This window comes from Moschus berezovskii, chromosome 24, assembly GCF_049115385.1.
Source record: "Moschus berezovskii isolate FMDL1 chromosome 24, NW_MosBer_1.0, whole genome shotgun sequence".
Taxonomy (NCBI): domain Eukaryota; kingdom Metazoa; phylum Chordata; class Mammalia; order Artiodactyla; family Moschidae; genus Moschus; species Moschus berezovskii.
This window is the reverse complement of record NC_142483.1, coordinates 5,391,382-5,405,225: the sequence shown is the minus strand read 5'-3', so window position 1 is coordinate 5,405,225 and position 13,844 is coordinate 5,391,382. Positions and strand designations below refer to the sequence as shown.

The 13,844-nt window shown below is 49.7% G+C and overlaps 1 protein-coding gene across 12 annotated transcripts in view; it reads left to right on the top strand.

The window, feature by feature from the left end:
- Positions 1 to 348: 348 nt before the first annotated feature.
- Positions 349 to 13,844, top strand: part of ATG7 (autophagy related 7) — a 259,273-nt gene continuing 245,777 nt past the window's right edge. For 5 of the 12 annotated variants that reach the window (XM_088831925.1, XM_088831926.1, XM_088831928.1 and 2 more), the window contains exons 1-2: positions 358 to 411; positions 5,208 to 5,278. The gene's annotated coding sequence lies outside the window, so the exon portion shown is untranslated. Of the gene's footprint in view, positions 454 to 818; positions 1,131 to 5,207; positions 5,279 to 13,844 lie in introns of those variants that run through there. The other 7 variants (XM_055413573.2, XM_088831919.1, XM_088831920.1 and 4 more) reach the window with 7 other exon arrangements.

The window sequence follows — 13,844 nt, the reverse complement described above, 5'->3', positions numbered from 1 at the left end:
CCACTCCAGTATTCTTGCCTGGAGAATCCCATGGACAGAGGAGCCTGGTGGGCTACAGTCCACGGGGTCGCAAAGAATCGGACACGACTGAGCGACTTCACTCAAATCACTAGAGGGGAGGAGGACACTTATAACAGCCTGAGGGCCATATATACACATTGCCGCCTCTGATAAAGAGAGAGGATGTTCCCCGGCTCTCCCAAGGGGGCGTGACCAGCCTCTGATGACCCGCCTTCCCCAGGGCGCAAATCCCGCCCACTCCGCCGGGTGCTAGGGGCTCCTTCACCGGGCCGACCAGCGGGTCGTGTGCGCATGCGCGCACTCCCCCAACCCGTCGGTGGGGGCGGGGCTACGTGCGTCATCGGGACGCGCGCCGCGGACAGCGCCGCGGTTGCCGGAAGTTGGGCGGCGGTAAGTGAGCCGCGCCGTTGAGGAGGACGGGGGTCCTGCGAGGTCGGTTTCTGTAGCCCTGGGACTTGGGGGTGAGCTCGGCGGTGAGGGCGAGGGTCACGGCGGGTCTGAGGAGCCTCCCTCAAGAGGCGGGCCTCCCTCCTCTAGGGAGACACACCGACTCTGGCTCTCGCCTTCTGTCTGCGGTCACGTCCCCCTCAGGCTGGTTCAGCCCCGGGTCTTCTGACTAGGAAGCTCTTGATAATTAAGTAATTCCCGCCTGTCCTCTGGCAGCGAGTGCTCTGAACATCTTGTCTGGGCACACGGGGGACAGGACGCCTGGTCTCTCTCTCCTGGCTTTGCCCGGTTTTGCTGTGACTGGCGCGTCTTTTCTGGCCAACTCCTCTCCTCCCTTCATGTGACATGATTTTGAAACGCTTTTAAGGAGCTGAGTACTGGGCTCACATGCAACCGCAAGGTCCTTTTTCTGTTCCAGCCAGTTTCTCATGGTAGAAGTGAAGTGAAGTCGCTCAGTCGTGTCCGACTCTTTGCGACCCCGTGGACTGTAGCCCACCAGGCTCCTCTGTCCATGGGATTATCCAGGCAAGAATACTGGAGTGGGTTGCCATTTCCTTCTCCAGAGGATCTTTCTCATGGTAGAGAATAAGTCTAAATACCAATCGAGCTGCTGCCGCCCACCTAGTAGTGCCCTGCAAGCTGGGGATACCAAAGTGACTAAGGTACACATCCTTTTCCTCGAGTCATTTTTTTTTTTTAGTCAAGGAGATAGCACTACAGTATGAAACTGTTGTAGGGGTTTGCTGGAGGACTTAGGGTGCTCGCAGGTCAGGCTGAGGCATCAGTAGGCTTCGGTCCTAAAGGATGAGCAGGATTAGTCAGGTGAAGAGGGCAGGGAGGTGGGACGATATCCCAGACATTGGGAGTGGCACGAACAGAAGGCTATCCAGTGAGTGACCTGCAAGTAGTTCACTCAAGCTGGAATGCCCAGTTGTGGAAGAGGCAACTCTGGAAAAGCAGATCATGAAGGATTGTGTGGGCGACAGCATGAGGAGCACAGCCTTTGGAAGCTGAGGTACTTGTGTGCCATGGCTGGCTTGGCCACTGAGCTAGTTCGTGAGCTTGGGCTGGTCAGTCCCTTTCCTAGCTTCAGATTCCTCATCTGTAAAAGGAGCAAATAGGGAGTTCCCTGATGGTTAGGATTCTGGGCTTTCACTGCCCTGGCCCAGGGTTCAATCTCTGGTCAGGGAACTGGGATCCTACAAGCTGCATGATGTAGCCAAACATCCCCCCCCCCCCGCCAAAAAAACAAACAAAAAACAGGAAAAAAACAAAGGGCAGACATTAACCCACCTTCTAGAGTTGCTGTGAAAAGTGAATTAGAGGATGTTAGCCACTTGGCACGGCTACTGCTGCTGCTCAGTCACTTCAGTTGTGACCGACTCTGTGCGACCCCATAGACGGCAGCCCACCAGGCTCTGCCGTCCCTGGGATTCTCCAGGCAAGAACACTGGAGTGGGTTGCCATTTCTTCTCCAATGCATGAAAATGAAAAGTGAAAGTGAAGTCGCTCAGTCATGTCTGACTCTTTGTGACCCCATGGACAGCAGCCCACCAGGCTCCTCCATCCATGGGATTTCCCAGGCAAGCGTACTGGAGTGGGATGCCATCGCCTTCTCTGCCACTTGGCACTAGTGGATAGTAAACAGTAAACTGTTGCAGTTACTGTTGCCATGTTAAGACATGTTCAGTTTAGTTCAGTCGCTTTATTTGGAAATGTGGGTGTGAAGAGTAGAGCCCTGAGGAATTTTAAGCAGCGTTGTGCCATGGTTTCATCTCTTAAATTAGCCAGGCAGTGATGTGCTGATTAGAGTGGGCAGGAAGGACCTGCAGGTGGACCGGTCAGGGCACTGTTGCTGTCGTCCAGGTGGCAGAGGAGGGGGCCTGAACCAAGGCAGCACCTGTTGGGGTGGAGAGGGGTGGGTGGATTCCAGAGACAAGGAAGTGAGATTCGCTGAACTGGCAACTGGTTGGATGATGCTGGGGGAGTCAGGATTTTGGGGGTCGAGGATGGAGAATGAACCCTCTACGTGGAAATAAAAATGATAAGTTGTTTGATCAGTACCCTTGACCTTAGAGATTTTATTTGGAAGTCAGAATGACCTCTGTCTTCCACTTTTGCTCATGGAAAAAAGATTCTCTGATGCCTTCCTCCTCTCTTTCTCCCAATCCTCCCTGCTTTTTCTAGTGTAAGTAATGCCCCACAGTGTGTTCAGTTCAGTTGCTCAGTTGTGTCCGCCTCTTTGTGACCCCATGGACTGTAGCATGCCAGGTTTTCCTGTCCATCATCAACTCCTGGAGCTTGCTCAAACGCATGTCCATTGAGTCGGTGATACCATCCAACCATCTCACCCTCTGTCATCCCCTTCTCCTGCCTTCTGTCTTTCCCAGCATCAGTGTCTTTTCCAATGAGTCAGTTCTTTACATCAGGTGGCCAAAGTATTGGAGTTTCAGCATCAGTCATTCCAGTGAATATTCAGGACTGATTTCCTTTAGGATTGACTGGTTTGATCTCCTTGTAGTCCAGGGGACTCTCAAGAGTCTTCTCCAACACCACAGTTTAGAAGCATCAATTCTTCAGCACTCAGCCTTCTTTATGGTCCAACTCTCACATCCGTACATGACTACTGGAAAAACCATAGCTTTGGCTGCATGGACCTTTGTCAGCAAAGTGATGTCTGTGTCTTTTAATATGCTGTCTAGGTTTGTCATAGCTTTCCTCCAAGGAGCAGGTGTCTTTTAATTTCATGGCTGCACTCATGGAAACCTACTCCAGTATTCTTGCCTCTAGAACCTCAAACAGTAAGAAAAGACAATGTGTGGGGCCAGCGCCAAATGAAGAAGAATTGTCCCTCCCAGCATGTCAAGTGGTGCCCTTGTTGAGAATCCACTGCCGGTTCTCTTAAAAGCCTAGACTTGAGGGTTTCTGTGGGAAACACCCCTGCCTCTTTAGGCTAGTTTAGCTGTCCCTCCCTCCTCCTCCCATTACATCTGGTGCAAATGCTTACACCAGACAGCTGTGCTTGTTTTACCAGTAACCTGCTGTATTGTCATTCCTGATCTGTCTTACCCTTGAGACTGTTAGCTCCTTCAACTCAGGGACCATGGCTTTTTGCCATTGAGTCCTGAAATTCAGCACAGGGTCTGGTACATCAGGACTTCCTGGTGGCTCAGATGGTAAAGTCTGCCTGCAACGTGGGAGACCTGGGTTCTATCCCTGGATCGGGAAGATCCCCTGGATAAGGAAATGGCAACCCACTCCAGCAATCTTGCCTGGAGAATCCCATGGACAGAGGAGCCTGGCAGGCTACAGTCCATGGGGTTGCAAAGAGTTGGACACGACTGAAGTGAGTACGCAAGCAGCAGCTGGTACATCAAATCAGTGTCTATCGGAGGAACGATGAAATGGAAACCCCATGTTTTGGGTGTGTGTTTTATTGATGGTATGTTCTTTTTGCGTGCCTCCTATGTGCCAGATTCATGCATTTTCTATTTGAATCCTCTCAATAATTCTGCACTGCAGATGGTTTCCCATCTTACAGACGAGGAAGTAGGCTCAGAGAAGATACATGACTTGCCCAAGGTTGTGTGGCTGGAAGTTTCAAAGGTGGGATTTGAACTTGGGTCTCTCTGGCTCACGAAGCTACACCCTTCTGTCTACCATATATCTGTCTGCATTGTATCAGATTGCATGGTTGTCCAGGTGTTTTTGTGGACTGAGACTTAAGACCCTAGATTTACCTCTGTGAAAATTTCGTTGTTCATTCGCCCAATTGTGTCCGACTGTTTGTGACCCCATGGACTAGCACACCAGGCCTCCCTGTCCCTCACCATCTCCTGGAGTTTGCCCAAGTTCATGTTCATTGCATCAGTGATGCTGTCCAGCCATCTCATCCTCTGACACCCTTTTCTCCTTCTGCCCTCAGTCTTTTCCAGCATCAGATACTTTGCCAATGAGCCATCTCTTTGCATCAGATGACCAAACTACTGGAGCTTCAGCTTCAGCATCAGTCCTTTCAGTGAATATTCAGGGTTGATCTCCCTTAAGATTGACTGAATTGATGTTCTTGCTCTCTGAGGGACTTTCAGGAGTCTTCTCCAGCACCACAGTTCGAAGGCATCAGTTCTTTGGCATTCTGCCTTCTTTATGGTCCAGCTCTCATGACCACAGGTGACCACTGAGAAGACTGTAGCGATGACTATATAGACGTTTGTCGGCAGAATAATGTCTCTGCTTTTCAACACACTGTCTAGGTTTGCCATCGCTTTCCTGCCAAGAAACAGTCATCCTCTGATTTCATGGCTGCAGCCATCATCTGCAGTGATTTTGGAGCCCAAGAGGAAATCTGTCACTACTTCCACCTCTTCCCTTTCTGTTTGCCATGCAGTAATGGGGGCGGATGCCATGATCGTAGTTTTTTTAATATTTAGTCTTAAGCCACTCTTTCACTTTCCTCCTTCACCCTCATCAAGACGCTCTTTAGTTCCTCTTCACTTTCTGCCATTTAACAAGTTGAAAACTGTAATCTTAATAAACAGGCCTGTCATTCCAGGTGGTCAGAATCTTACTCTAAATTTCTGTTATGCGTCATTGCCTCTTCCTATTCCAGTCATGTTTAGAATTTTTTTTGGTTGGAGTGGATCTTGGTTTCTGTTCACAGGATTTTTCTGGTTGCCCCGAGTGGGGCCCACTCCCTAGTTGCAGTTTTCCGGCTTCTTACTGTGCTTCTCTTATTGCAGAGCATGCCGGCTCAATATCTGTGGCACATGGACTTGGTTGTCCCGTGGCGTGTGGAACCTGCTCAGACCAGGTATCAAACCCATGTCCCTGGAACTGGCAGGCAGATTCTTAACCACTGGCCCACAGAGAAGCCCCAGTGTAGAATTAATAAGCAAGCCTGTATTATTATCTAAGTCACTGGTAAGACGTGGTTATAAGAATCAAAAGTTGGTCTTCTGCATTGCATGCAGATTTTTTACCATCTGAGTAACCAGGGAGTTTCCTTGCTGTAGCAAGGTTCAGTTCAGTTTAGTCGCTCAGTTGTATCCGACTGTGACCCCATGGACTGCAGTGTGCCAGGCTTCCCTGTTCATCACCAACTCCCGGAGCTTACTCAAGCTCATGTCCATCGAGTCAGTGATGCCACCCAACCATCTCATCCTCTGTCGTCCCCTTCTCCTGCCTTCAGTCTTTACCAGCATCAGGATCTTTTCCAGTGAGTCAATTTGTCGCATCTGGTGGCCAAAGTATTGGAGTTAGGGTTAGGGTTATTCAGGACTAATTTCCTTTAGAATATAGACTAGTTGGATCTCCTTGCCACCCAGGGAAGGGATTCTCAAGAGTCTTCTCCAACACCACAGTTCAAAAACATCAGTTCTTTGGTGTTCAGCTTCCTTTATGGTCCCAAGCTCACATCCATACATGCCTACTGGAAAAACCATAGCTTTGACTAGATGAACCTTTGTTGGCAAAGTAATGTCTCTGCTTTATAATATGCTGTATAGGTTGGTCGTAGCTTTTCTTCCAAGGAGCAAGTGTCTTTTAATTTCATGGCTGCAGTCACCATCTGCAGTGATTTTGGAGCCCCCCAAAATAGTCTCTCACTGTTTACATTTTTTCCCCATCTGTTTCCCATGAAGTGATGGGACCAGATGCCATGATTTTAGTTTTCTGAATGTTGAGTTTTAAGACAACTTATTCACTCTTCTCTTTTACTTTCATCAAGAGGCTCTTTAGTTCTTTGCATTCTGCCGTAAGGGTGGTGTCATCTGGGTATCTGAGGTTATTGATATTCTCCCAGCAATCTTGATTCCAGCTTGTGCTTCATCCAGCCTGGTGTTTTGCATGATATACTCTGAATATAAGTTAAATAGGCAGGGTGATAATATACAGCCTTGATGTACTCCCTTTCCGATTTGGAACCAGTCCGTTGTTCCATGTCCACTTCTAACTGTTGCTTCCTGACCTGCATACTTATTTCTCAGAAGGCAGATAAGGTTGTCTGGTATTCCCATCTCTTTAAGAATTTTCCAGTCTGTTGTGATCTACACAGTCACAGGCTTGGGCATAGTCAATAAAGCAAAAGTAGGTGTTTTTCTGGAACTCTCTTGCTTTTTTGAATGTCCAATGGATGTTGGCAATCTGATTTCTCATTCCTCTGCCTTTTCTAAATCCAGCTTAAACATCTGGAAGTTCATGGTTCATGTACTGTTGAAGCCTGGCCTGGAGAATTTTGAGCATCACTTTGTTAGTGTGTGAGATGAGTGCAACTGTGTGGTAGTTTGAACATTCTTTGGCATTGCCTTTCTTTGGGATTGGAATGAAAACTGACCTTTTCCAGTCCTGCGGTCACTGCTGAGTTTTCCAAATTTGCTGGCATATTGAGTGCAGCATTTTCACAGAATCATCTTTTAGGATTTGAAATAGCTCAACTGGAATTCCATCACCTTCACTATCTTTGTTCGTAGTGATGCTTCCTAAGGCCCACCTGACTTCACATTCCAGGATGTCTGGTCCTAGGTGAGTGATCACACCATTGTGGTTATCTGGGTCAGTAAGATCTTTTTTGAATAGTTCTTCTGTGTATTCTGGCCACCTCTTCTTAATATCTTCTGATTCTGTTAGGTCCATACCATTTCTGTCCTTTATTGAGCCCATCTTTGCATGAAATGTTCCCTTGGTATCTCAGATTTTCTTGAAGAGATCTTTAGTCTTTCCCACTCTATTGTTTTCCTCTAATTCTTTGCACTGATCACTGAGGAAGGCTTTCTTATCTCTCCTTGCTAGTTTGGAACTCTGCATTCAAATGAGTGTATCTTTCCACTTCTCCTTTGCCTTTAGCTTCTCTTCTCAGCTATTTGTAAGCCCTCCTCAGACAGCAATTTTCCATTTCTTTTTCTTGGGGATGGTCTTGATCCCTGCCTCCTGTACTGTGTCAGAAACCTCCGTCCACAGTTCTTCAGGCACTGTCTATCTGATCTAATCCCTTGAATCTGTTCGTCATTTCCACTGTATAATCATAAGGGATTTAATTTAGGTCTTACCTGAATGGTCCAGTGGTTTTCTCCACTTTCTTCAATTTAAGTCTGAATTTTGCAATAAGGAGCTCATGATCTGAGCCACAGTCAGCTCCCGGTCTTATTTGTGCTGACTGTATAGAGCTTCTCCATCTTTGGCTGCAAAGAATATAATCAATCTGATTTCGGTGTTGACCGTCTGGTGATGTCCTTGTGTAGAGTCTTCTCTTGTGTTGTTGGAAGAGGGTGTTTGCTACGACTAGTGCGTTCTCTTGGCAAAACTCCATTAGCCTTTGCCCTGCTTCATTCTATGAAGACCTACAAGACCTTTTAGAACTAACACCCCAAAAAAGATGACCGAGCTAGATAGCATATTAAAAAGCAGAGACATTATTTTGCCATCAGTGGTCCATCTAGTCAAGGCTGTGGTTTTTCCAGTAGTCATGTATGGATGTGAGAGTTGGACTATAAAGAAGGCTGAGCACTGAAGAATTGATGCTTTTGAACAGTGTTGTTGGAGAAGAATCTTGAGAGTCCCTTGGACTAGCAAGATCAAACGAGTCAACCCTAAAGGAAATCAACCCTGAATAGTCATTGGAAGGACTGATGCTGAAGCTGAAGCTCCAGTACTTTGGCCACCTGATGTGGAGAACCAACTCACTGGAAAAAACCCTGATGCTGGGAAAGACTGAGGGCAGGAGAAGTGGGCAGCAGAAGGCAAGATGGTTGGATGGCATCACTGACTCAATGGACATGAGTCTGAGCAAACTCTGGAAGATAGTTAAGGACAGGGAAGCCTGGCATTTTGCAGTCCATGGGGTCACAGAGTCGGATACGACTGAGCAACTGAACAACAATCAGGAGGCAAGATTTGGGCAGGGTTTAACAGTGGTAACCTGACTTGTACAAACAGGAAGCAGGCTGACCAGAAAGATGATGCATTTTCCATTAGTGGAAGTACTCGAGCACGCATCAGGCAATCATTTGCCAAGTCATTTTGCACAGAGGTGGTCAGACAAGAACACGGGTTGGCAAGCTTTTTCTTAACAGAGCCAACCTGCAGGCTGAAATAGTTTCTGTCCTATTTTCTTCTTTTTTCACAACTCTTGAAAAACGTAAAAAAATTTTTAGCTCACGGACTGCACAAAGAGAGGCCTTGGGCTGGGTGTGCCCCACGGGCCATAGTTGGCCAACCTTGGACTAGATGATCTTCTAAACCTGTTGTTGTTTTGATCCTTGGAAGGTGCCAATAAGGCATTTTGTTTCTAGGGTGACTGAGATTTGGGGTAGAATCTCTCAGAGGGCAGGAGAAATGTGCTGAGGGTGAAGCAGATGACGAGGCTGGAATCCTAGGCCACGTGAGCCATCTGTGGCGCCAGTCCTTCTTGAGGAATCAGGGAATGCGGTCTCCACAGACCGCTCGCACACAGAGGGGAGCATCACTAAGCCAGGACGTAGTGCCTTTGGTATGCACCCAGGCTCATCACACATGGGAAAGCACGCGGCAGCCGCAGGACTCCGCGTCCTCGGCAGGCACACAGCCACGCCCCTGGTGGGCTCCTCCACGCCTTCTCCTGGCCCCTTGCTGCTGCCTCCTGGCTTCTCCAGTGCCACCCTGGGGGCCTGCCCCTCCTCACCTCCACCCAACGCTGCAGAAACCAAGCTGCTTGGTGCTCGGCTAACTCGCCTGCCGACCTGCCTCGGCGCCCGTCTGAAAGGCGCTCTGCCCGTGTCCCTGCACGAGGTGGCCCGCTCCGGGAGGCCTTGCGGAGCTGCTGCTGGCTCCACCCACTCCTGCACCTCTCCATCGGCCACTGTGAGCACTGCTACCCCGTGGCCCCCTCGACGGCGAGCACCGTGGGTCCCTCTGAATAAGCACTGAAAATGAAATATCACTTCCATAGATGTTCTGGCATTTGGTTATTCAAGATGCTCAAGATGGACGTATTTTGGCTTTGCGGCTTATCAAGTTGACTGGAGCAGAGGCGTTTTCCTGGAATGAGTCTGCCCGCCCTTTCTCCTGTGGTGCATGCCGGGAGGACTAGACGCAGCAAACAGCAAGCCAGTATAGGATTTCTGGAGGAGGAGGGAGTAAAACTGGTGGAGGAGGACAAGAATCATAGAGGTTAAGAAGACAAGCAGACCTGCCTTTAGGGGCACCAGGCCCTCGGTGGGGAGAGTAGTGAAACAGGCCAGCCTGGCTGTGGAGACAGCACCCACTAGGATTTTCCACCTGTGTGTTCTTGGGGTTTTGTTTGCTTTGGGGAGGCAGGGGTGTTTTTGTTGTTTTTTTTTAATGGTTCCGAGAAAGGATGCTGAAAGCTAAGGTAGCTGGGAGCTGGGTCCTCAGTCAGATCGACTGACGCCGGGCGTTCCGGCCCCACCTCTCAGTGGCGGCGCAGCCCAGGGTGGGTAACATCGTGCCATGTGCCTCCTTCTCATCATCTGCAGATAATCATACCCAACCCGCAAGGCTGCTGGGAGGGCTAAATGGGAAAGCGTGCGCCGCGCCTCTTCCGGTGTCTGGCTTAGAGTCAGCCGCCAGTCCAGGGCAGCTGCTCTTCTTCGGGCTTCTCGCCTCACCCTCCCCCGCCACCAGCCAGATGCGTCGCCCTTCCCCACGCACTCACCACCAGATCTTCCCGCGCCTCGAGCAGCCCTCGCTAAGTCTCTCTCCCTCAGCCAAGCTCTGCAGGCACGGCAGAGGTTTCATTACAAGGAAACGATGGTCTCCTGCTATAGGTCATCCAGGGGAAGTCCAGAGAGGCGAATGCTGACAGGTTGGGAGCGCTCTGTGTTCAGTTTCTCGGAGGCCACGCGGGGCCATTCAGTTAGCAGAAGTGCCACCATCACCACAATTTGGCCCTGAGGCACCATCTCTGGGCCAAAAAAATGGAGAGCAGAGAGCGGGGCTTGCGAGCTCTGGCAGTCATTAAAATGAGCATCGAGCCACATGACCAAGTCCCGTTGACAAACCGAGTCTGTGCTTTGCTGCCGATGGGTAAGCAGGCAGTGGAGACCACCAGGAGGGGGAGGGGGCCCCTCTGGCATATGGAGCTGATGCCCGTTTTGCTGGGTAATGATTCTTCGGCAACTTCATGAGTTTGGAAGTCATTTGCCAGGCTGTTAAAGAAGGAAGTTTTTAAAAAGCTTTCCCTTCCAAAAAGGAGGCGGGCACAAATTTCCAAACTTAGAAGAAAGAGTAGGTTTTACCAGAAGATGAAAACTCAGGACTCCTACAGGGGAACCAGCTGGTACAAAAGCCTCAATTTCTTTTAAAAACAGCATCAGAGTCAAGATGTTCCCCAAGCCAAACTGATGATGTCTCTGCAAGCCACCAAGTCACCCCAAATGCCTTTTTTGGCGACAGTACTATTAGGCGCTGACAGCTGATGTGAGCAGGCAGGGTAATTGCTCGTAAGGTCGGGTTGTCCCTCTCGCCTCCTTGGGTCACCTCTGCCCTGGAGGATTCACATGACTTGCTTCTTCGGGAGGTCAGCGGGGGAGCCGGCAATCGCCTCCACAGGCTGCAGACTGTAACCTTTAGTCTCCACAGTTCCTTCTGGGACCTGTTCTTCTTTGGCTTCATTTTGTTTTCCCTGCTGTAATAACCTCAAACTTCTCATGTGATCTGCTCACTCGTTTGGCCTCAGATTTGAGAAAGGATGCCCTGGACACCAGTACTGTGGGGTATGGCAAGCCTGTGAGAGAGTGGAGGCTGAGAGAACACGGGCAGGGAGGCAGTCAAAGAGGTCACGCGAGGAGCGGGGTGGGCACCGCGCCCACTTTCTGGGCCTCTGCGCTACATCCACCCAGCAGCCGTGTCAACCTGCTCCAGCCTGTACCTGAGTGACAGCCACGGGGTTTACCTAAACCACGGAGGAGCCCTCAGATCAGCCAACAACCAAAATCCATAACAGTTTCCTAAAAGCTGGCTGAGGTATGAAGGATTGCGTCTGAGTAACAGTCTTCATTTTCATTTCTGGTGATCTTTAAAGAGTTCTGGAAGATGAGAGGTGCTGAAAAACTGGGCCAAGCTATCACTTGGTTTCAGGTTTTCAAAAATAATTTCCAAAGATGAGAATATAGATGGATTCTGCAGGCCACCGGACAGAGACTCTGCTCCCAGGGGAGGCGTCACACAGGCCATTCTTGTTCACACGGCACCTCTGTACAGTAAGAAAACTGTACCACTTCCTCAAAACATTTTACCTCCTTTTCTGAGAAAACTACTGTAATATATTAAGTTAGCTCAAGACATCTTTGCCCTTCTCTGCCAGAAAACCGTCATTACAAAATAAGGCCTTGACGCCTATGATCTAAACAGAGCCCCCTCAGGTGTGGCCCCACGTGCAGTGTACAACCTGCACAGCTGTGCGCAGCCACCCTGAGTGTCCACAGAGGCCACCGTGGCCTCCCCAGGAACACGGCATGACAGAGTTACTGCACTTCTGCTGCGGTGACGGAAGAACCACAGATAGGCAGCAGGCTGAGGAGGCCTCTGCACGGTCTCTGACAAGGCTCCTCCCGGCAGCACGGTAGACCAGATGGAGGTGTAAGAACTGACACGATTAGAAGGACTTCCAACTGGTAAAGTAATCTTACTCAGAGGATGCGGGCAAAGGTGTGAACCGGCGTCAGTCAGAGAGGCGCTAACAGGGATGTCTCTGGTTCGGTCTCGGGGCCTACAGATCTGTATTTTATTACCCATGTGAATGAATATTCGTCATGTTTACAAAGTATGTCACGTGTGCTGAACCTTGTGTGCTTTGCCAAGATGGCGGGGTAGAAGGACACGCACTCATGTTGTCCTGCGAGAACTCCAGAACAGCAACTTGCTACTGGACAACCGTCGAGCGGGAGATGTTGGATCCCACCAAAAAAAGATGCCCCACATCCGAGGGCAAAGGAGAAGCCCCAGCAAGACAGTAGGAGGGGCGAGATCGAATTTAGAATCAAACCCCATACCCGTCAGAGACACTCAGAGGCTCAAACAAACCTTGTGCAAACCAGGGCCCAGAGACCCCACAGAGACTGAGCCAGAACCGTGTCTGAGTGTCTCCTGTGGGGGCACGGGCCAGCAGCGGCCTGCCACAGGGGCAGGGGCGCTGGGGGCAGCAGACCTGATGTGGCACAAGCCCTCTTGGAGGAGGTTGCCATGAACCCCACCGTAGAGCCGCCAGAACTTCCCCAGGCCTGGGAGGGCGCAAACCATGTGTGCACCAGGACCCAGGAGAAAGGAGCAGTGACAGAGCTCAAAAGGCAAAAAGGACGTGCAGTGAAAATACGTCTGTGCACGGCCCTGTCTCTGGCCCCTGGAACTTCTCTCCTGGGAGGCAGCCACTCTCACACACGTCCTGTGGGGTGAAGAACGGCACTAACACAATGGTTAGGTCCATTTGGACAGGAACTTCTGGAAAGTACCACAGAGTGATGTTTTCTGAGCTCTTGTTTAAGTTGCTGAGTGTGACTTAGTTTTATTTCTAGAAAAAGCCTTAAATTGGTAAGTTTGGGTGGTAGATGCAGAAGGTTCGTATTGCTTGACATGCATCTACATTATTTCAGCTAACTCCTCACTGGATATTTTGGTTACCACTGGGTTTCTTCTACTGCTGGGGTTCTTGTTCATTACAGTTTCAAGTCCTCAAAGCCTTTCCTCTTTCACTGGAAGTGATGCAATCCCGTCTTGTGTGAAACTCTTGGGTTTCACATCCTGAATAAAACGTTGAAGATCAATGGAAAAAAGCTTTCAACTTTGTAAGCTGAGCCGAGGCCTCAGGTCTCTTCTGTACCATTCAGGGTTACACGGGCAAGCCTGACTTTTGAGGACGCAGGTACTGTTTGTGTCTAGGTTGGTTCCACATGAATGACTTTGCACCTGGGACTCACTTCTTCCTCCTCCAGGATTCCCTCCTGATCGTTACGTCAAGTCTTCCCTTCTAGTTTAGGGACAGTGTGACATAGATGTATAGGTTGCTAGGCGATACCTTTTTACTCGAGTATCCTGTTTAGGTGTTTCCAGCAGCTCCCTAATCACCCGTTGCTGGTGTTGCTTAAGACCTTTCCATTGCCCTAGCCAGTAAGTCAACACTTCAGCGGCTGGACACCAACCACATCCTCTTGTGAAATGGGCTCTTGGGTTCTGTTCAGAATTTCTCAAAGACCAAATATGTCAGAAGTGAAGCCTGGGCCTCTGATTTGTTTTAGTATTATTTATTTGGCTGTGCTGGATCTCATTTGTGGTGTGTGGGATCTCGTTCCTGGCCCAGTTCCCTTGAGGTACCCTGCACTGGGAGCTTGGAGTCTTAGCCACTGGACCACCAGGGAAATCCCAATGATGTGCCTCTTATGCAGATTACT